General features: G+C 42.6%; 1 protein-coding gene across 2 annotated transcripts in view; it reads left to right on the top strand.

Moving 5' to 3' along the window:
* HS3ST4 (heparan sulfate-glucosamine 3-sulfotransferase 4) overlaps positions 1-22,024 on the top strand; it is a 743,578-nt gene that overhangs the window by 239,890 nt on the left and 481,664 nt on the right. For both annotated transcript variants that reach the window (XM_073792188.1, XM_073792189.1), the window contains one exon: positions 17,097-17,189. The gene's annotated coding sequence lies outside the window, so the exon portion shown is untranslated. The remainder of the gene's footprint in view (positions 1-17,096; positions 17,190-22,024) is intronic.

The following is a 22,024-nucleotide window of genomic DNA, read 5'->3' as shown; positions in this document are numbered from 1 at the left end:
TGCTATAAACTTCCCTCTTAGAACTGCTTTTGCTGCATCCCATAGGTTTTGGATCATCATGTTTTCACTGTCATTTGTCTCTAGGTATTTTTTGATTTCCTCCTTGATTTCTTCAGTTATCTCTTGGTTATTTAGTAATGTATTGTTTAGCCTCCATGTGTTTGGGATTCTTTTACGTTTTTTTCCCTGTAATTGATTTCTAATCTCATAGCGTTTTGATCAGAAAAGATGCTTGATATAATTTCAGTTTTCTTAAATTTACCAAGGCTTGATTTGTGACCCAAGATGTGATCTATCCTGGAGAATGTTCCATGTGCACTTGAGAAGAAAGTGTAATCTGCTGTTTTTGGATGGAGTGTCCTATAAATATCAATTAAATCTATCTGGTCTATTATGTCATTTAAAGCTTTTGTGTCCTTATTAATTTCCTGTCTGAATGATCCATCCATTGGTGTAAATGAGGTGTTAAAGTCCCCCAGTATTATTGTGTTACTGTTGATTTCCTCTTTTATAGCTGTTAGCATTTGCCTTATGTATTGAGGTGCTCCTATGTTGGATGCATATGTATTTATAATTGTTAGATTTTCTTCTTAGATTGATCCCTTGATCATTATGTATTGTCCTTCCTTGTCTCTTGTTTGTTTATTTCTTTATTTTCTTTATTCTTTATTTTACAGTCTATTTTATCTGATATCAGTATTGCTACTCAGGCTTTCTTTTGATTTCTATTTGAATGGAAATCAAAATCTTTTTCCATCCCCTCACTTTCAGTCTCTGTTTGTCCCTAGGTCTGAAGTGGGTCTCTTGTAGACAGCATATATGTGGGTCTTGTTTTTGTATGCATTCAGCAAGCCTGTGTCTTTTGGTTGGTGCGTTTAATCCATTCACGTTTAAGGTAATTATTGATATTTATGTTCCTATTACCATTTTCTTAATTGTTATGGGGTTTTTTTTGGTTTTTTTTTTTTTTGAGGTATGCGGGCCTCTCACTGTTGTGGCCTCTCCTTTTGGGGAGCACAGGCTCCGGACGCGCAGGCTCAGCGGCCATGGCTTACAGGCCCAGCCACTCCACAGCATGTGGGATCTTCCTGGACCGTGGCACAAACCCGTGTCCCCTGCATCAGCAGGCGGACTCTCAACCACTGCGCCACCAGGGAAGCCCTGGGTTTGTTTTTGCAGGTCCTTTTCTTCTCATGTTTCCTATTTAGAGAAGTTCCTTTAGCATTTGTTGTAGAGCTGGTTTGGTGCTGAATTCTCTTTGCTTTTCTTGCCTGTAAAGCTTTTGATTTCTCTGTCGAATCTGAATGAAATCCCTGCCAGGTAGAGTAATCTTGGTTGTAGGTTCTTCCCTTTCATCATTTTAAATATATCATGCCACTCCCTTCTGGCTTATAGAGTTTCTGCTGAGAAATCAGGTCTTAACCTTATGGGAGTTCCCTTGTATGTTATTTGTCATTTTTCCCTTGTTGCTTTCAATAATTTTTCTTTGTCTTTAATTTTTGTCAGTTTAATCACTATATGTCTCAGAGTGTTTCTCCTTGGGTTTATCCTGCCTGAGACTCTCTGTGTGTCCTGGACTTGGTTGGTTATTTCCTTTCCCATGTTAGGGAAATTTTTTACTATAATCTCTTCAGATATTTTCTTGGGACCTTTCTCTCTCTCTCCTCCTTCTGGGACCCCTATAATGTGAATGTTGGTGCCTTTAATGTTGTCCCAGAGGTCTCTTAGGTGGTCTTCATTTCTTTTCATTCATTTTTCTTTATTCTGTTCTGCAGCAGTGAATCCCACCATTCTGTCTTCCAGATCACTTATCCGTTCTTCTACCTCACTTATTCTGCTATTGATTCCTTCTAGTGTATTTTTCATTTTGGTTATTGTATTATTCTTCTCTGTTTGTTTGTTCTTTAATTCTTCTAGGTCTTTGTTAAACATTTCTTGCATCTTATTGATCTTTGCCTCCACTCTTTTTCCGACGTGCTGTATCATCTTCACTATCATTATTCTGAATTTTTTGGGAAGGTTGCCTATCTCCACTTTTTTTGAAAGGTTGCCTATCTCCACTACATTTTGTTGTTTTTCTGGGGTTTTATCTTGTTCCTTCATCTGGTACATAGTCCTCTGCCTTTTCATTTTGTCTATCTTTCTGTGAATGTGGTTTTCATTCCACAGGCTTCAGGATTGTAGTAGTTCTTCTTGCTTCTGCTGTCTCTGTGCCATACGCTTTATATACAATAGTCCTCCCCCACCGCATCCGTGGGGGATTCTTTCCAAGATCCCCAGTGGATGCCTGGAATGGCGGATAGTATTGAACCCTATACCCAAGGGTTTGTACCCTAAACACAAGCACTGCAGTACTGGGACAGTCCATCTGATAACAGAGATGGCTATTAAGTGTCTAATGGGCAAAATATGCTGGACAAAAGGATGATTTATGTCCCAGATGGGACAGAGCAGGACAGAGTGAGATTTCAGCATGCTACTCAGAACAGCGTGCAATTTAAAACTTATGAACTGTTCATTTCTGGAATTTTCCATTTAGTATTTTCTGACTGCAGTTACCCACAGGTAACTGAAACCACAGAAAGTGAAACTGCACGTAATGGGGTGATTAATGTATACAAGGCTATGTAATAATCCTCCCCAAGGGGAAGATTTTTATTCCTCTTTTTTTTTAATTGAAGTATAGTTGATTTACAATGATGTGTTAATTTCTGCTGTACAACAAAGTGATTCAGTTATACATATAAGGGGCAGATTTTTTTTAATATCCCATTTAACTATAAGGAAAGAGAAATTCTGAGAGTTTAGACAATTTAGCCAAGGTAAATGAGATAATAAATAATAGTTGCCCACATCCATTGAGAATTTAAAAGGGTCAGGCGCTGCCAAGTGTTTTACCAACATTATCTCCAAGAGGTAGGTGCCCTTAGGAGTCCCATTTTACAGATGATTAAACTGGGGCACAGAAAGGTGAGTGACATGCTGGGGCTGAGGCTTTCCACCCTCTGTGTGGTGTAGCTAAAACAAACTTTCATCCTATGTCAAAAAAATTTTTAAAGCAATTTAAATAGATACTGAATTCTTCTATAGGAACAGCAAAGGGAATTCTATTGCTAGATATAAAGAGAAGCCTCTTATCCTCTCTCTCCACCTTTCTTCTAAGAGTTCACACATCATAAGCATGGCTGGTACCTATAGTTTCTCCCCCAATTCCCCCATTGCTACCCCCCCCCCACTTTCCTCCTTCCATCTCAGATCTCTTGTCTCATGGAAATAGTTCTGTTCCTTTTAAAATAAAAATCCATCGAGACTTTCTTGGCTTTATCCAGTTCTCCTCTCTACACCAAATACCCCAAACCAATGGGCTGTATTCAACCACCCCAAGTGTTTTTGTCCGGTGAACACAATTTTTAAAATAATTTTAGGTAACACTGAAAAATCGGTGGCTTTCACACTGACTTGCAAATTTCTGGCTTGCCTTTGCCTCATTTCTGAAAGATGTAGTAAGAGTGGTCCTGCATCCCTGGCCACCCAGTCACACACACTTTCCAATTTGTCTCATCCCCTCTGTTTACCACCACTGTCTCCTCATCTCTGAATCTTGATTCCATCCATGCTTGTTTCCAGGTATCCTTAAAGATAAGAAAGTGAAAGGTAGAGAGACATGTTGACGCACTGCATGTGTCAAGACCCCATATTTTCCTTTGGATGCAAACAGTACTCATCCATGTTTGAAGATTAAAAAGAAAAAAAGAAGATCAAGGGTCTTTGAAAAAAGAATACAACCCTGGCTTCTTCCTCATCTACATATTCCTGTTGGCACTTGAGTTTATGAGCTCTAGATCAGATTGACAGAACAAAAAGACCCCTTCTCACCCGCCCAAGCCCAGAACAAACGAACAACCAAGACCCAGTTGATCAGACAAACACAGAAACCACTTTAGGAGAGGACGTGGGAGGAGAGAATTTGTGGATTGCATGTTGATATTTCCAGCCATTCTAGTTGGAACTTTCAATCGCCCTTACCTTGTAACAAACAAACAAACTCCTTCCCAGCAAAAATCCCCAGCTGTTAAGTGTTCTAGATGTTATTTGAACTTAAGTAAAATGACTTCTTTGGCAGCTACCTGGCAGCCCACAGCTTTTACGACATGTTTTCTGATACAAACCGTTTCACAAAGAGCTTGTATCTTTTTACTACCAAGCATTACATTCTGAACAGAAAACTTAATAAGATTTTCAGTGGCAATTTTAAGAGGATCTATGGTACGACTTAACAACAACAGTGATCTATTCTTTTTAGCCCAAGTGTAAAGACCTGAGAGAAATAGCATTTTCAGTTTGACTTTATGGCCCTCCCAAGTTGTGTTCAAGTTAAGTGAAAGTTAAAACTTGGTGCTGGGGAAAGAGCAAAGATTTTGGACTCAAACTGATTTGAATTCCACTGTTATTCACTTATGAACTATTGCACTTTGGGCAAGTTGCTTAAATTAATTTGTGCCTCGGTTTCCTCATCTATTAAAGGGAGAAATTCCACTGTATAGGATTGTTGCAGCAAAGCTTTGTGGTACAGGGCCTGATACATAGTAGTTGCCCTAAATGCTTTAAGTTGTATGTGACAGTAGCCCAACTCAAGCCAGCTTAAGGAAAAATGAGAATTTCTTGGCTTGCCTAACTGAAAAGTTCGAGTACATTGGTTTCAGGCATAGCTGGATCCAGGGGCTCAAGCAATAGCTGGATCCAGGGGCTCAAGCAATGTCCTCAGTACTCAGTCTTTCCCCACCTCTGGGCACTGTTTTCTTCTGTTTGACTTTGTTCTTCACTGAGCCCAGCAAACTAGCTGGTTATTTTTTGGAGCAAGCAGAACAGAGCTCTGAAGGAATATAGACCAAGATATGTAAAGCCTGGTTGACAGCCCTCTTTAGACAGGGCAAAGCTAGTTTGGGCAGCATGGTTTCCATGTGGGATGTCCTAGTGGGAGTGGCATTCAGGGCCAGCATAAGGACCCAAGACATTGCATCTTCATCAAAGCCACACAGAATAGGCAGATCCAAGACTATAATTTCTGTTTGGCAGATAAGGAAACTGAGGCTCTATATTAGCTTCTTATTGACGCTATAACAAATTACCATAAACCTAGTGGCTTGAAACAACACAAAAGAAGTTCAAAATGAATCTTACTGGGGTAAAATCAAAGTGCCAGCAGGGCTGCATTCCTTCTGAGGCTCTAGAAAAGAATCTGTTTCCTTATCGTTTCTGGCTTGTAAGGGCCACTAGCATTCCTTGCCTCATGACCTCCTTTTCACGTTCAGAGACAATAGCACAGCATCTTTAAATCTCTCTGACACTGACCCTCACCCTCCTGCCTCCCTCTTTCCTCTATAAGGACCTTTGTGATTATATTGGGCCCACCTAGATAATTCCGGAAAATATTCCCATCTCAAAATCCTAAACTAATGACATTTGTAAAGTCCACTTTGCCATGTAGGGTAACATATTCACAGGTTTCAGAGATTGACATGGACATCTTTCAGGAGACCATTATTCAGCCGGTCACAGGCTGATAAAGGTAGAAGCTTCCTGGTCACTCCTTAAGGTAACAGCTGAGTCATGACTAGAACTGAGGTTAATGGTTCTAAATTAAGACGGTGCAGATGAGAATCCTGGCAGAGTAGCTGGATGGCCTCAGTTAGGCTTCTCTGAGCCTCTGTGTCCTCATCTGTAAAATGGTGATAATGTTATTAAATGAGACACTATTTAAAAATGTCTAGCATAGCATCTGATATGGAGCAGGAAGTTAGTGATGCTAGGCATTCCTACTATTTTTAACAGCCTTGAACGAGCAGGTGCCTTTGAACATTTGGCTCTGGGAAAACTAGGGAAGAGCCAGTGGCATGATGGGGTGCAAAGCGCGTGGGATTTGAGTGTGCCATATGACCGTAGAGAACTTGAAATTCTCTTGAGTTCCAGTTCCTTATTCATACATGAAGATAATAGGTCCTTCCCTCACAGAAGGAAGTGGAGAATGTCTACCTGGTGCTTGGCATCCTCAATCAAACACCTCCCTCTGTCACTGCCTTCCTTTTATCTTCCTTCTCAACTTGTATCTTTCACTTTTTCTTTTCTCCCGCTCTTCCTTGCTGTCTTTCTTCTGTTTTCCCCTCCTCCCTCCATCCTGCTCTGATTTCCTTCTCTCCTTTCTTCCTCCCCACCTCCTTCCTTTCCTCTCTCTCTCCCTTCCCTTGCCCATTCTTGAGACGCCCATTTAAGAGCAGTTGATCAATTTCAGGGACTTCTGGTGTCGGCTCTTGGTCTCCCCTCTTATGGGTCATAGCAACCCATTCTTCCCACTCATCAGTTTCTCAGTTGTGCAATCTAAATGCTAATGATCCCTGCCTAACCTGCTCCTTTATCCCCCTCTACTGATACGACTAAACACACCCTAGAAAAACTGCCCAGAAGTAAACAGGATCTACTCCCCCCACCGCCACCCTTTGTGCAGGGTGTGGGCTGGAAACCTTGCCATCTTTGGAAACTTCTGACAGTCCAGAAAGGCGGGGGGAGTCCTTCATCTGGAGACCCCCAGAGCTTCTTCCTCCCCAGCAGGACCCTGTTTATCAAGCTGCCCGATGCCCACCCAGATGCCCTCATTCCTTTCATGCACTGGTGGTTTTCAGTCTGATATTGAAAGTGCAGTATGCTTGCCAGTAATGATGTCTTATTGGAGTGTAAAGATTTTCCCATTTCACTGCTTTATCCTGAATTTAAAGTGTTTTGAAATTCATTTACATCGGAGAGGACCAGCAGCTGAACGTTAGCTGTACATAAACTGGGGGCTTCTAAGGTGTTATCTCTGAAATAGGAGATGGGCTAGGTTACTGCTCTCCTGTGGGCTGGGCAGAATCAGTGGCAGAGTTTTTCCATCACAAGGACCCGGCAGCTTTTATGCTTCCAAGTGCTGGTCAGGGTATGAGGGCGCTCTGGCCTTGTGTTTTGAATCTATTCAATTGAAGTTTGTCCAAGGTGTTGAGTTGGAAGATCACTGAGCTCTTGAACACCTGCTTGGAAAAATCAGAAAATCTTACAGCTAATGCAGAGACTGACAGTAATTCAAACAGTGGGTAGTGGCGGTGATGGCTCTTATTATTGTTGCTGTTGCTATTATGATCAGTGAACATTCATTGAATGCTCTGTATTCTGCACCAGGCGCTCTGTTAAGGGCATTGCATTGATTATCCTCACCTAGCCTCTTAACAACCTGTGAGATTGTTGGGATGCCACCCAGTCTGGCTGGCCAGACAGATCTGATGCTCCTGGGAAATTTCTTAACATCTAGTATCAAGGCCATGGCCACAGGTGTCCATGGAAAATAAACCAGGGAAACTCCTCATGCAGGTTGCCTTAGTTGCTTAGATTTACTGATGTATTGCACTGGCCCATTGTGACCAGCGTGGCAAAGAGGGGTGCCTGAGACTCTGGACCCAAAGGCAGTGTTGTGTCAGCCACGATGTATGACCTGGGGCCACACATCTCTGGGCCTCCGTTGCCTCTGGGCCTCAGTTCCCTCCTCTGCAAAATGTGAATAATAGTGGTACCATCTCATTGGGCTGTGTGAGGATTCCATGCGTCACTGTATGTAGAGCACTTGCACAGCGCCTGATACGTGGTGAAGGTTGTATAAGTATTTCTTTATTAAAACCTTTAAATACTGCTTCACCTTTTCAGTACCAGTGATCTTCTGCATTGTTTCCCATGGGTTCGGGTCAGTGCTATGTCCTGGATGATAAACAATAGAAAATGGGGCTCTAAAGCCATCTTTTTCTCTTTTCTTTCCTGTCCTTTCCCAAGGGCTGGATGTGGGAAGGTTGTGGTAGTATAGGGTAGCCAATTCATCCTGGTTTGTCTTTCCAGGTGTTAGCACCACAGTTCCCAGGTTCGGGGAACCCCCTCAGTTTCAGACAAATCAGGAGGAAGTAAGATATGCTGACTTGCGGGTTTTGTGAGGATAAGTGTATGATTGGAGACTGTATTCATTTGCTAGTGTCGCCATAACAAAACACCAGAGACTAGGTGGTTTAAATAATAGAAATTTATTTCTCACAATTCTGGAGGCTGGAAGTCCAAGGTCAAGGTACCAGTGGGGTTGGTTTCTCCTGAAGCCTTTCTCCTTGTGTGAATGGAGGTGTAAGTCCCCTGTAGGGTCTTTAAGGATCACTCCAACGCAGCCATGGAAATTATACTTGACGAGGCATAGGAAATTAGAGGAATTATTATACTTACATGTCCTAGAAGGGGAGGCATGGCACACTGCACAGGGGGACACATGGGAGGGGAATCCAGGGAGCAGGTTCACCCAAGCAAGCAGGTAGGGAGCTGAGAGAGAGAGAGAGAGAGAGAGCACGGGAGAGGGAGAGAGAGGACTGTAGGAAGTACCTTGACTGGGGGTCAGAGTGGAGTTACAGAAGCAAAAGGCATGAAGGGGGTTCATTGGTGCATTTGAACGTCACTAGGTTACACTCAGAGGAGGGCAAGAGGGGGAACTTGTAGAAGCACCAGCCTTATCACACGGGTATATGTGGTCACCTGGGCAGGTGCTCACAGTCTGTTTGTGGGGATGCTGAGGCATCAGGAAAATTAAGTTTTTAAAATGTACAAGACACACCTTGGCTTGCAGATGGCTGTCTTCTCACTGCGTCCTTACATGAGCTTTTTCTCTGTGTGCAGGCATCCTTGGTGTCTCTTCCCCTTCTTATAAGGGCACCAGTCATATTAGATTAGGGCCCCACCTTTATGATCTCATTTAACCTTAATTACATCTGTAAAGGTCCTATCTCCAAACAGTCACATTGGGGGTTAAGGCTTCAGCATATGAAATTGGAGGGAACGCAATAACAGCCTCTGTGAGTTTTAAAGCAAAGGCTTTTCAGAGCATCCTTTCCTGCATCAGGAACTCAAGGCAACTGAAAGTGCTCTCTGCACATTGTTTTTCTGTCATTTCCCTGTTGGGGGCCTCTGTGGCACATGCAGTGATCTTTAATTGGAGGGCATATCTCAGTACCAAACTAGCACCAGGTGGAATTTTGATAACAAATTCAGATCCACTGACTCTAATGCTTCTAAAGCAGAATAAGGCCTCTCTCAACCTCTGCCTGCTCCAAGCCCTACGCAGCTGCCCACACTGGAGCAGCATCCCAGCTCCTCAGCTCCTAGAGGCCCTGTGCCATCCATGTGCCTCTCTGACCTTGACTCACCCACTTGCTGATGCTGCTCCTTTGCTCTGCCAGGTCACACTGGTTTCCTTGAGGATGTTAAACTGGTCTCTCTCAGGGGACGTTTGCATTTGCTGTTCCTTCTGGTAAGAACTCTGTTCCCCACATCATCCCCTGGTGGCCTCTTCATTATTCAGGACTCCACCTCTTTTGCGTTCTGTCCACTAAATTCCAATGTTGGGGGCGGGGTGGGGGGTGGTCCCTCCCATACATCCAACAAGCAACTCTATGGACATCAACCAGGTGTCCAACAATTCAACTGAATTCCGACACTATCAACCCGGGTACAGTCAGATTCCACAGGTTAAGAGCTTAGTCTTACCCTCTCCAACAACTTCAGATGCCAGTCGAAAGCCCAGGTTGTTGTCTGTACTTCTGACCAACTGGCCATAAATCAGAAGTTCCCACAACCCCCTTCTCGGGTTTGATTAATGTGCCAGAGTGGTTCACAGAAATCAGAGAAATATTTTACCTTTTAGATTACCAGTTGATTACAAAGAATTTAACTCAGGAACAGCCAGATGGAAGAGATGCACAGGGCAAGGTATGGGAAAGGGACATGGAGCTTCCAGGCCCTCTCTAAACACACCACTCTCCCCAAATAGCCACATGTTCACCAACCCAGAACCTCTCTGAACCCAGTCCTTTCGGTTTTTTATGGAGGCTTCATTACATAGGCATGATTGACTAAGTCACTGTCCATTGATGATTGAACTCAATCTCCAGCCCCTTTCCCCTCCCTGGAGTTCGGGGGGCGGGGTGGGGGGGGGTGCGGTAGGACTGCAAGTTCTAACTCTCTAATCTCAGGTTGGTTCCCCTAGCAACCAGTCCTCAACCTTAGGTGTGGTCCAGAGTCATCTCTTTAACATAACAATAAACACCTTTATCACTCTCAACACTAGGAAATTCCTAGGGTTTTAGGAGCTGTGAACCAGGAACCATGGACTAAGACCAAATATATATTTCTTATTATAAGTCACAGTATCACACCACCCAAATGCCACCTCCTTTAAATAACCTTCCCTCTGTGTCTTAGCCATATTACTCACCACATTTAACTTCTTCCGTCACTTTTAGGTGGTGGGAAAGATTAGGTGGGTCCTTTTGTCCGTTATCTATTTACTGGGATCCTCAGGTACTAGGCAATGGAGATTCAACAATAAACAAGAAATTCCCATCTTCTCCAAAGACCTTATATTTTGGAGTGGGGATAATAAACATATAAACGTCCAAATATAAATGTAAATATAAATCTCTCGTTCAGTGGAATGCTTTGAAAAAGCAACATGTAAAACTATTAGTCCTTCTGGAAAATTGCTGGACTAGTCCATGTGGCCTAAAAATCCATGTCTAAGATCCCACTTGAGTACACAGATAGAATGTTATTCTTGGGTCAGTTTTCAAACAAGGATAGCTGGGGAGAACACTTCCTTTCTCACCAGACGTCTCAAGCTACTTCCCTGTAGGAGTGGCTTTGGGCTGTCAGAACATTTCTTGGTCTAATATTCAAGCACAGCGTTGTTGATGGGGGTGGAGGGGATAGCCTGTTCAGTCTCTCTCCCCTTAGCTTTCCCGGATTCAAGGCAAGGAGCATACTTACAATAGCCATGAAAAGGAGGTCTGGTCTCAACAATGGAGGAAGACAGTAAAAAGAAGGTATTTTGCAGAGAAATAGTGCAAATCCCAGAGCCCAGCAGTGAGGAAACAGGCTTACATCCGTAATGGCTTAATACAACACTGATGACAAACTCTGGAATCTGCATGCAACTTTCCATATGTGCATCTGACTCTGGCTCTGTGTTGGCATGCTTGTTTCTTCTGAACTTGTATAGTTATAAATTATAGTGATCTTAAGAACGGTGAAGGCAGGAGAGGTTGTGTGTGTATAAGAAAGAATGTGTGTGTGTGTGCTCAGTTTGTTAACAGTGTGCTCATCCCGTATCTAACATTGAGGATAAAGAAAATGAAGAAAATTTTATAACAGCTGGCAGAGTACTCTTCTCCAGAGGACCCCTGGCTCTCAACTGAATATAAACTTGCTATGAAATCAGTGTCTGTGTCCCCTCCACATTCATGTGTTGAAGTGATGGTATTTGGAGGTGGGGCCTTTAGGAGATAATTAGGTTCAGATGAGAGAGGGGCCCTTCTGATGGGATTAGCTCCCTTATAAAGAGACATCAGGGGCTTCCCTGGTGGCGCAGTGGTTGAGAGTCCGCCTGCCGATGCAGGGGACACGGGTTCGTGCCCTGGTCCGGGAAGATCCCACGTGCCGCGGAGCCTGTGCTCCGCAACGAGAGAGGCTGCAACAGTGAGAGGCCCGCGTACTGCAAAAAAAAAAAAAAAAAAAGGGAGACATCAGGAGAGCTCAGCTCTTTCTATCTCTTCATCCCACCCACCACTTGAGGGTGTAGTGAGAAGGCAGCCGCTTGCAAGACAGGAAGAGAACTCTCACCAGAACCCGACCATTGCTGACACCCTGATCTCAGACTTCCAGCCTCCAGACCTGTGAGAAAATAAACTTCTGTTGTTTAAGCCACATGGTCTATGGTATTTTGTTACGGCAGCCAAAACAGACTAAGACAGAGCTCAAATCAGCAAATATTTACTGAGTGTCATCAGGCAATATGCCAAGCCCTGGGGACATAAAATAAAAAGGCCTTTGCCTTCGAGGAGCTCATAGTTTAGTAGTGAGACTGAAAACTAGATTGCACTACACAAAGAAAATTCTCTCAAGTGACCTCCGCCTACTCTTTTTCAGGGATTCTCCACATTTTCCCATTTCTTCTGTAAAACACTGTCGGGGGGCTGAACTGTGTCCTCCTCTGATACCTATGAATTTGGCCTGATTTGGAAATAGGGTCTTTGTAGAGGTAATTAAGAAACTCAAGATGTGATCAGACTAGATTTAGGGTGGACTCCAAATCCAATGACTGGTGTCCTTATAAGAGAAAGGAGGGGGAGACTTGAGATACACACAGAGGGGACAACCATGGAAAAATAGAGGTAGAGATTGGCATCTATCAGGGAAGGAACCCAAGGATATCCAGAGCCACAGGAGGTCAGAGAGAGGCATGGTTCCAGAAGGAACCAACCCTGCCAACACCTTGATTTTAAACTTCTGGCCTTCAGAACAGAGTAAATTTCCATTGTTTATAGCCACCAAATTTGTAGAACTCTGTTACGGTTATCTCCTGGTTGTTGGAGGATTGAATGAGCTAAGATGTGTAAAGGGACTAGAACAGTGCCAGGCAAGTGGTGAGTGCTACATAAGTACTAGCCATCAGCACTCAGTGATTTCCTCATTCTACAACTTTTTACCGAGCATCACTTTTGGGCCAGCACTGTGATTCTACCTCAATTTTGCAATGAAAGGTTTCAATGGATTGCATGTTAGTGTCCCCCCCGAAATTCATATGTTGAAATCCTAACTTCCGTTAGGATTTCAGTACCATCAATGTGATGGTATTAGGAGAGGCGGAGCCTTTGTGAGGAAACGAGGTCATGAGAGTGCAGCCCTCGTGAATGGGATCAGTGCCCTAATAAAAGGGACCCCAGAGAGTTCTTTTCCCCTCTTTCCACCACATGAAGACACAATGAGAAGTCTGCAGCCCAGAAGAGTGTCTTCATCAGAACCCGACCAAGATGGCATCCTGATCTCAGACATCCAGCCTCTAGAACTGTGAGAGATAAATTTATTTTGTGTATAAGCCACCCAGTCAGTGGGGCTTTGTTATACCAGCCTGAACTAAGACAGAGGTGTTTGTTTTTTTGTTTTAACATCTTTATTGGAGTATAATTGCTTTACAATGGTATGTTTCTGCTTTATAACAAAGTGAATCAGCTATACATATACATATATCCCCATATCTCCTCCCTCTTGCATCTGCCTCCCACCTTCCCTATCCCAGCCCTCTAGGTGGACACAAAGCACCGAGCTGATCTCCCTGTGCTATGCAGCTGCTTCCCACTAGCTATCTATTTTACATTTGGTAGTGTATATATGTCCATGCTACTCTCTCACTTCGTCCCAGCTTACCCTTCCCCCTCCCCGTGTCCTCACAAGTCTATTCTCTACATCTGTGTCTTTATTCCTGTCCTGCCCCTAGGTTCTTCAGAACCACTTTTTCTTTTAGATTCCATATATATGTGTTCGCATATGGTATTTGCTTTTCTCTTTCTGTCTTACTTCACTCTGTATGACAGTCTCTAGATTCATCCACCTCACTACAAATAGCTCAATTTCATTTCTTTTTACGGCTGAGTAATATTCCATTGTATATATGTGCCACATCTTCTTTATCCATTCATCTGTCGATGGACACTTAGGTTGCTTCATTAAGACAGAGGTTTTATGTTATGTGCCTTATCGGACATTACCTTGTATGTGAACTACATTCCAAAGCCCTCCAAAGGGGCTTTTTGTCTGAAACAAATGTTGGACATTCATAATCACCCAAGATGTCAAAGGGAATAGAAATGCTGCATGTTTATAAATGCATTTTTCCTCATATTATTGGAAAAAGAGAAAATTCCTGAAAAGCAGAAAAGAAAATAATCATCCATAATTCGATGCATAGCCACTATTTACATTTTAATGTCTTCGGGGCTTTTTTTATGCATAGTTTTTTTTCACGTAATTATGTCTATTCTCTATATGCAATTTTTATCTTTCTTTTTTTCAACTATTGTATCACAAGCATTTTCCATATTATACAGATTTTGTGAACATTGCATTTTATGACTCCACAATGTTTCGTGCTAGGATTATGGCATGGCTTATTTAACCAAACATTTAAATTAAAAAAATTTTTTTCACTATTAAATATGCTATTGTGATGATAATCTTGTTGCATAAACTCACCCCCTCCCAGTCCCCAGCCCACCACCAGTATTTCAAGTGACTTCATTAAGCTCCATATTCCAATGTGTAATTGCTGGATCAAAGGGTGTGACCATTTTAAGGCATTGGATACACACTTAAAAGTGCTCTCTTAAAAAAGGCTGTGCCAGTTTACACTCTGATATGCAATGTTAAGTACATACCCATTTTGCCACACTTGTGTTAATATACCTATTATCATTTTAAAAGACCAGCTAATTTGAAAAGCATGAAATGTGGTTGTTTTATTTGCATGGCTTTGATTAGTAGTAATATTGAACATTTTTCCCATGTTTGTTAAACTGTAACATTTCCTCTCTGGGGAAATATCTGTTTAGACCCTTTCTCTATTCATCCATCAGCATCTTTGTTTTTCTTAAAGATGTTTATTAATTCAAATATAAAAATACATGGTTCCTTTTTGTTATATTTGCTTCAGATGTGTTTCCCTGTTTATTGTTTTCCTTTTAAGTTTGATTTTTTTTTTTTTATGGACAGAAGATTTAAATTTTTTGTAACCACATCTGCCCATCTTTTCCTTTGTGATTTTTTTAATCTTTTCTAAATCTACTCACTTCTCTGCAGAAGCTTGATATTCATTTCTCTTTTCTTGTTGTTTATTTATGCTTCGATTAAAAAGTAACTCTTTGCTCTATCTAGAATTTGTTTGGGTGCATGACATTGAAGAGACTTTTCACGTGGCTAATCATTTGTCCCAATATGATTTATTCAGTAATCTTATGTTTTCCCTTCTTTATTATATAGTAAATTCTCACATATAGTGGAGTATAATCTAAGCCACATGTTATGTTTAGTTGAACCAATGTACCACATTGTTTAAATGACTGTATTTTCAAAGTCTGTTTAAATACCTATTCATGCTGGTCCCCAGGTAGTTCAGGTTTAAGGAGAGACGTCTGGAATGAACTGTCTTTACTCTTTCTCCTGCCTCACAGCAAGAAACCTGTTTGAAGACAAACAATGGTGATAGTGACGTCACCATAAAACAAAGAATAATGCCAATCCCAGGAAACATGTCCACCTGAAAAGATCTTTTGTTCTTTTTCTTTTCATTTCAGCTTAATTGAAGTATATTTGTACAAGATGGTGATTTGATATACATGTACATTTTGAAAGGATTCCCCTGACCTAGTTAATTAACACATCCATCACCTCACATATTTATCTTTGTGTGTGTGTGTGTGAGAATATTTAAGTTCTATTCTCTTAGCAAATTTCATTTATACAAAACAGTGTTATCAACTGTAGTCACCAGGTTATACATTAGATCCTCAGACCTTATTCATTTTATAACTAGGAGTTTGTACCTTTTTACCAGCCTCTCCCCACTTCCCCCATCCCCAGCTCTTGGCAACCACTTTTCTAATCTCTGTTGTTATGAGTTTGACTTTTTTTTTTTTTTAAGATTCCACATATAAATGATACCATGCAGTATTTGTCTTTGTCTGGCTTATTTTACTTAGCATAATGCCCTCAAGTTCCACCCAAGTTATGAAAAATGGCGGCATTTCCTTCTTTCTCAGGGCTGAACAATATTCCATTGTATAAATATACTACATCTTTATCCATTCATCCATTGACAGATGCTTAGGTCATTTTCATATCTTGGCTATTGTGAATAATGCTGCTGTGAGTGCAGATATCTTTTGGGGATAGTGATTTCATCTCCTTTGGATGCATACCCAGAAGTGGGATGGCTGGTAGCTCTCTTTTTAATTTTTTGAGGAACCTCCATACTGTTTTCCGTGTTGGTTTCACCATTTTTCACCATTTCACCACCAACAGTGCACAAGGGTTCCCTTTTCTCCACATTCTCACCGACATGTGGTACCTCTTGCCTTCTTGAGGACAGCCATCCTAACAGGTGGGAGGGGATAGCTCATAGCGGTTGATTTGCATTTCCCTGATGATTAGTGATGTTGAGCATCCTTTCGTGTGCCTGTTGGCTATCTGTTTGTCCAATCACTGATCCTTGAAGATGATTTTGTGTCCAGCTCTCCTCTGTTGTCCACCCTGACGTCTACTCTTGTTACTCCAAGTTGGGACTGGGAGTTGAAAGAGGACGAGCTTCCTGGAGATGAGTTTTATTCTCACCCTCACCATGTGCAGCATTGTAGATCCCTTGGGTGACCAGAGCTCACTTCTTCACTAGTTTTTCTTCCATTTACCTCTGCCTGAATTTCCTTCTTCCCCTCCAGCCTGACAAGTGCCTTGCCATCATGGGCACCCACTGACTTGCTTTCTTTCTCAGAGGATTTCATTTCTTCCTGACAGGAGGCAGATGCCCCCCACCCAAGGTCAAAACCTTATTCTTAAATCCTTGGAATACATCTTTGTCGACTTCCTTCCAGACCTGATGATTTTCAGATTTTGTTACTTCTAATTTTCCTCACGTATTCTCAAGTCCTTTGTTACACACAGCAGGGGATGAGAAGAGCTAAATTAGGGGGATGTAGAATTCATGGTAGGAAAGGGGGACCAAGGAGCTATTCCATAGGAAAACCCTCCAGGCTATCTAAGTGGAACTCCACGTGTCCCAGAAGTTAAAGGAGCAATATTCAGTACACATGCTGCCCAAAACAGTCAGGCAGGAACCTCTAGCTAACAGGGCAAACAGATCACAGGACATTAATACTCCACCATATCTGCAGGCCAGCTCAGACTTGTCATCCTCTCATCTTGCTATAGGAGCTGATAGTCTCTGTTTAGCATTTTGAAAATGAATTCAGATTCTAAAAGGGCATGTTTTCAAAATCCATCAGAACAAAGCCCATGAAAGGTCTGAGCAGATCATACCACTATGGATCAGATATCAGCAAAGGCGCCAGGTGTAGTAAAAATACCCAGGGCAGGATTTATTTGTTCACTTGTTTACTTATTCATTCATTCATGCAACAAATACTTACCAAATGCTTACTCTGTGGCAGGCATTCTTCTCATCCTAGAACTTGGGATCCAGTGGTGAAATCAGCCTGGTCTAATGGAGAAAGCATTCTAGTCAAATCAAATGGAGGAGACAGGTAACACAATGCATTATTTCTCCTTCAGTCTTCTTTTTCAACCTTCTCCATTAACGCTTATAAATGAAATGTGGAAATCTAATCTGGTTGCGGTTTACTGGTAATCAGTAGAGATACTTTCCACACAGGCAACGCTGCTGGAAGCTACGTGGTGAATATGTATTGTGACTCTTATAAATATGTTTCTGCTTAGCACTGCCTCTTGAGAAGAAATGATTTCACACCCACTGGGAATCTGCATCTGAGCTATTTTGCTAGTAAAACAACCAAAGGACAGATAACAGACAGTTCTTCCCACGTGGGATCAGAGAAACTGGAGATGTCTGAGGGGGTGGCAGAGTCTTTTCTTGTAGATCCACCCAATATAGCAGGTTGTTTGAAAACAAAGAAAAAAAATATTTTTCTTTCCCCTAAGGGGTTAAAAAAGGGAGGGTGGGGGGGGGGAAATGAACATTCAAATAAGGAAGATTCAAGATTAGTTATAGATACTTTATGAGCTTAACTGAGAGTTGGGAAATTCTTAATTATAAGTTAAAATCTCTTGACTTCTTTATTTGATTCTGCAAATCCATACTTAGCCATGGCTTATTATTGGCCTCGCACAGTGTTTGGCATAGAGTGGGCCCTAAATGAGTTTCTTTCTTTCTTTTCTTTTCTTTTCTTTTTTTTTTTTTTAAACAGGGCACTGTGACAGATTCTGGAGATATAAGATACTGCCATTAGCCTTAAGGAGGGAAGACAATTTTGTGAACAGCTAACTCTAATGCAATAATTACCAATGTTTATTGAGCTCTTACTGTATTCCAGGCACCAGGCTCAACACTTAATGCCTGTTACCTCCTTTAAATCTTGTAACAATCCTATGAAATGGGCACTAATGTCTTCTTTGGTTAAGGATGAGGACACAGATGCTGAGAGAGGTTCACAATACTACACAGGAATGGTGATTGGAACCCAGATCTTTGTGATTCAAATGTCTACATGCTTGAGTACCCAGCTGCCTGGCCTCTCTTGCTGTCTCTGTTGCCTTGCAGGTATGGGTAATGTCTCTAGAAGGCAGGACAGGGAAGGTGGCTGGTTCTCCTGGAGGAGGGTTTGGAAAATGTTCACCGGGAAAGTGCATTTCACTAGGCACCTTGAAGGTTTCTAGCGTGGGTGAGCTGGGTGATTCAGCATGCCTTTAACTGAGACGCTGGACACTGTACCACATCATTTTGCTGCTAGTCTGGTTTTGTCCTGGTGACCCCAGCCGGGTAACTGCAAACTCATCCATCTTGATGGGCACCTCGGTGTCTGGATTGAGAGGAGAACTTGGCCCCCCTTCCAGCCCCTCTTCCTCGATCAGTGACTGAGGCTGTCTCCCTGACAGTGGGGCCTTCCTCCCTGTCTGGATGCCCTCTGGATCTCCATTTCTATTGTGACTTCATGCCAGGCAGTGCTGACTTTGGGCTGAGCTACCACTTCTGTTATTGACAAACGCACACTGGAAAATCGACCCAGTCGTCTAGGTTTTCTCTCTTAGTCTGTAACCAACCTTCACTCTGCAATCCCATCAGTGTGGATTCCAGTGCAGTGGCTCCATTAAGTCCCAGCTAATGGCCTTTTCATTCCCCTTCTATCATGCAGCTCACCCCACTTCAGGCCATAGGGAAAGGGCTGCAGCATTGCTCTCGGAGCTGGGCAAGAAGGATCCCCGTGCTTTGGAGGCCACATCCTGGTTCCTCTCTGTCTATGTCCCCCTCCCCACACCACCCACACACATTATGAAAACTTGTCATGCCAAGGAACATACATATCCAGAGGCAGTGCCCTCCTAGACCACAATCTGCTCATCAGAATCCTGCAATTCCCTGTTCAAATGGCCCCATGCCCACTTTCAGGACCTGTTCGGGGGTCTTCCCGTGTCTGTCTTCCAGAGGGTGGGTTATGCTGGTATGTGCCTTCCTAGGCCTCAGGGCTGTTTGTGGCAGAGTGTGGACAGGCTTGGCCATGCAGTCTAGGGTATACACAGGCTTGTACAAGAGGATGTGGTGTAGAACAGAGCTGAGAGTGGGCCAAGGGCTCAGAGGTGGCTTTCCCCACACATGGAATGGGTTTGAGAACTCTGCAAGTGAACTTGGCCTTCTAGGTTGTTGTGAAGGTATATTTATCAAGGAAGCAGGTTAGAACATATGTTATTTAGGTTTTCATTTTGTTAACTATTTAACATATGGTATATGGGCCTTGTGTTTTTACTCTTGCCGTTGGCCCTTGCGAATCTTAGAGGTGAGCAGACCATTGTACTCTTATCTTTTATGAAGGAACCAAATCTGGACAATTTTTTTCTTTCTCCCAGGGAAAGGTGCATCTTGGTGTATTTCTTGCCAACATGAAGATGTTAGTTCTGGGCACAGTCACAAGATGCCAGATGGTACCCAGGTACCAACTGCTAACTATTGATGAATTATACCATTTAGAGACTAGAAAATCCTGACTGCTTTCTATATGGCCCTATGGTAGCTCATGGGATGTGGGAAAGATTTACTGCCTTGTTTAAACAGAAATGACCACATGTCAAGTGAGCAGGGAAATTCACCTCTCAAAGAGGACCCTTCCTATGTTTTATCACAAATCCCTATTATCATAAACCAGCCATTATGGTAAGCCAAGCACTTTCATACATAACTCACATGAATTACATTTTATGGAATATTATTGGGAACCAATCACTCTTCTTTCCTCATTCAACCTCTTGGAAATAACCCACATAGAAGTCATACACTCTTATCACATTGCTTTTGCTAAGAGATCTTGTATTAGTTATACACTGCTGTGTAAGAAATTGCCCCCAAAACCTAACAGCTTAAAATAGCAGCACTTAGGAATCCGGGTGTGGCTTAGGTGGGTTCTCTGGCTGAGGGTCTCTCAATCAGCTACAATCAAGTTGTGGCCAGGGCTGCTCCATAAGGCTCAGCTGCAGGGGAGGGAGTCCTCTTCCAAGCTCACTCACCTGGTTGTTGGTGGGATTCACTTCTTCATGGGCTGTGGGACTGAGCCTGCCCTCTGTTTGTGCCACATGAGTCTCTCCACAGGGCAGCCCACAGCAGGGCAACTTGCTTCAGCAGAGGAAGAAGAGAAAAGAGCTTGAGAAAAAAAGTGCGAGCAGAACAGAAGTCACAGTGTTTTGTAAGCTAATCTTGGAAGTGACCGTGGGATACAACATTCTAAGATGTTCCCCTGGTGTACACATCCTGTATGACCCAGGAGTGTGAATATGATGGGCTGGCACTCCCATGATTCTATTACATCATATGGCCAAAAGGATTTTGCAAATGTAATTAAAGTCTTAGATCAGTTGACCTAAAGATAGGGAGATTATCTGGGTGGAACTGACCTAATCACATGAGGCCTTTAGAAGGGTAGCTACCACATGTGTATTTAATGAGTCTGGGTCTCAAGGTCAGAGATGAGGGAAGTCAGAGATTCAAAGCACAGGAAGGGTTAGACATGCTCTTGCTGACTTGAAGATGAAAGGGGCCATGTGGCAAGGAATGCAGGTAGCCCCAGCAGCTGAGAGCAGCCCACAGATGACAGCCAGGAAGGGAACAGGAACCTTAGTGCTTCAACTGCAAGAACTGAATTCTGCAAACAGCAAGAATGGGCTTGGAAGTAGATTTTCCTCCAGAATCTGTAGACAAGGACTCAGCCTGGCCCACACCTTGATTTCACATTCGTGACACTTAGAGCAGAGAACCCAGGTAACCTATACCCAGATTCCTGGCCCACAGAAAGAGTGAGATAGTAAATGCGTATTGTTTTCAGCTTCCCTGTGTGTGGTGATCTGTTATGCAGTGTTATAGACAGAATTGTGTCTCCTACCCTCAAATTCACATGCTAAAGCCCTACCTCCCAGTGTGATTGTGTTTGGAGATAAGAACAATGAGGTAATTAAGGTTAAATGAAGTCATAAGGTGACTGATCCAAACAGAAAGCTCACTCACTCTTTCCATACACACTCACCAAGGAAAGACCATGTAAGGATGCAGTAAGAAGGCGGCTGTCTACAAGCCAGAAAGAGAGCTCTCACCAGAAACCGAATTGGCTGGAACCTTGATCTGGGACTTCTAGGCTCCAGAACGGTGGAAAAATAAATGTCTGTTGTTTAAGCCCCCTCATCTGTGGTATTTTGTTATGCAGCCCAAGCTAATATATGCAGTGATAGAAAACCAACAGTAACTTTGCATCACTGTTGCTGTTTTGTTCATTAAAGGTAAAGTCACTAGATCCAGCCTACACTCAGGGGGAGGGGTTCCCTAGGGTGTAACACTAGGTGATGGGGATCATTGCATGCCAGCTTAGAAGTCTACCTGCCACAGTTATATTTAACAAAAAATACAACAACAAAACGAAAATATCATTTAGCACATATACCAAACATTAAGTAGGTGAACTGCACCCTGAGAATATTGGGGTAATTCCAGTCCTCAACACCATCCACTCCTTGTGCAGTTGTGGCAGTTTTCTATTTCCCACGTGGGCACGGCAAACCTTGGGGCAACTTGCTTCTCTGTTCAGCTGGGTGGCAATGTGGCGTAGTAGTGCTTGGCACATGGTAAGTTAAAGTCCCAGTTCTGCACCTTCCTAGGTATGTGGTCTTCTTGAGCAAATTACTTATATATTCTGAAACTTTGTTTTCTGACATGTAAAATGGGCATAAGAAGAATACTTGACCCACAACATCATTAAGAGGAATAAATATGCTGATGCATGCAAATGTAGAGCACAGTGCCTGGCATATAGTAGATGCTTAAAATTTTTATTTATGTTAACAAAATTTAATCTGAGTATATTTTAAA

Source organism: Tursiops truncatus, chromosome 15 (genome assembly GCF_011762595.2).
Source record: "Tursiops truncatus isolate mTurTru1 chromosome 15, mTurTru1.mat.Y, whole genome shotgun sequence".
Classification (NCBI taxonomy): domain Eukaryota; kingdom Metazoa; phylum Chordata; class Mammalia; order Artiodactyla; family Delphinidae; genus Tursiops; species Tursiops truncatus.
This window is presented reverse-complemented; position numbering and strand designations above follow the sequence as displayed.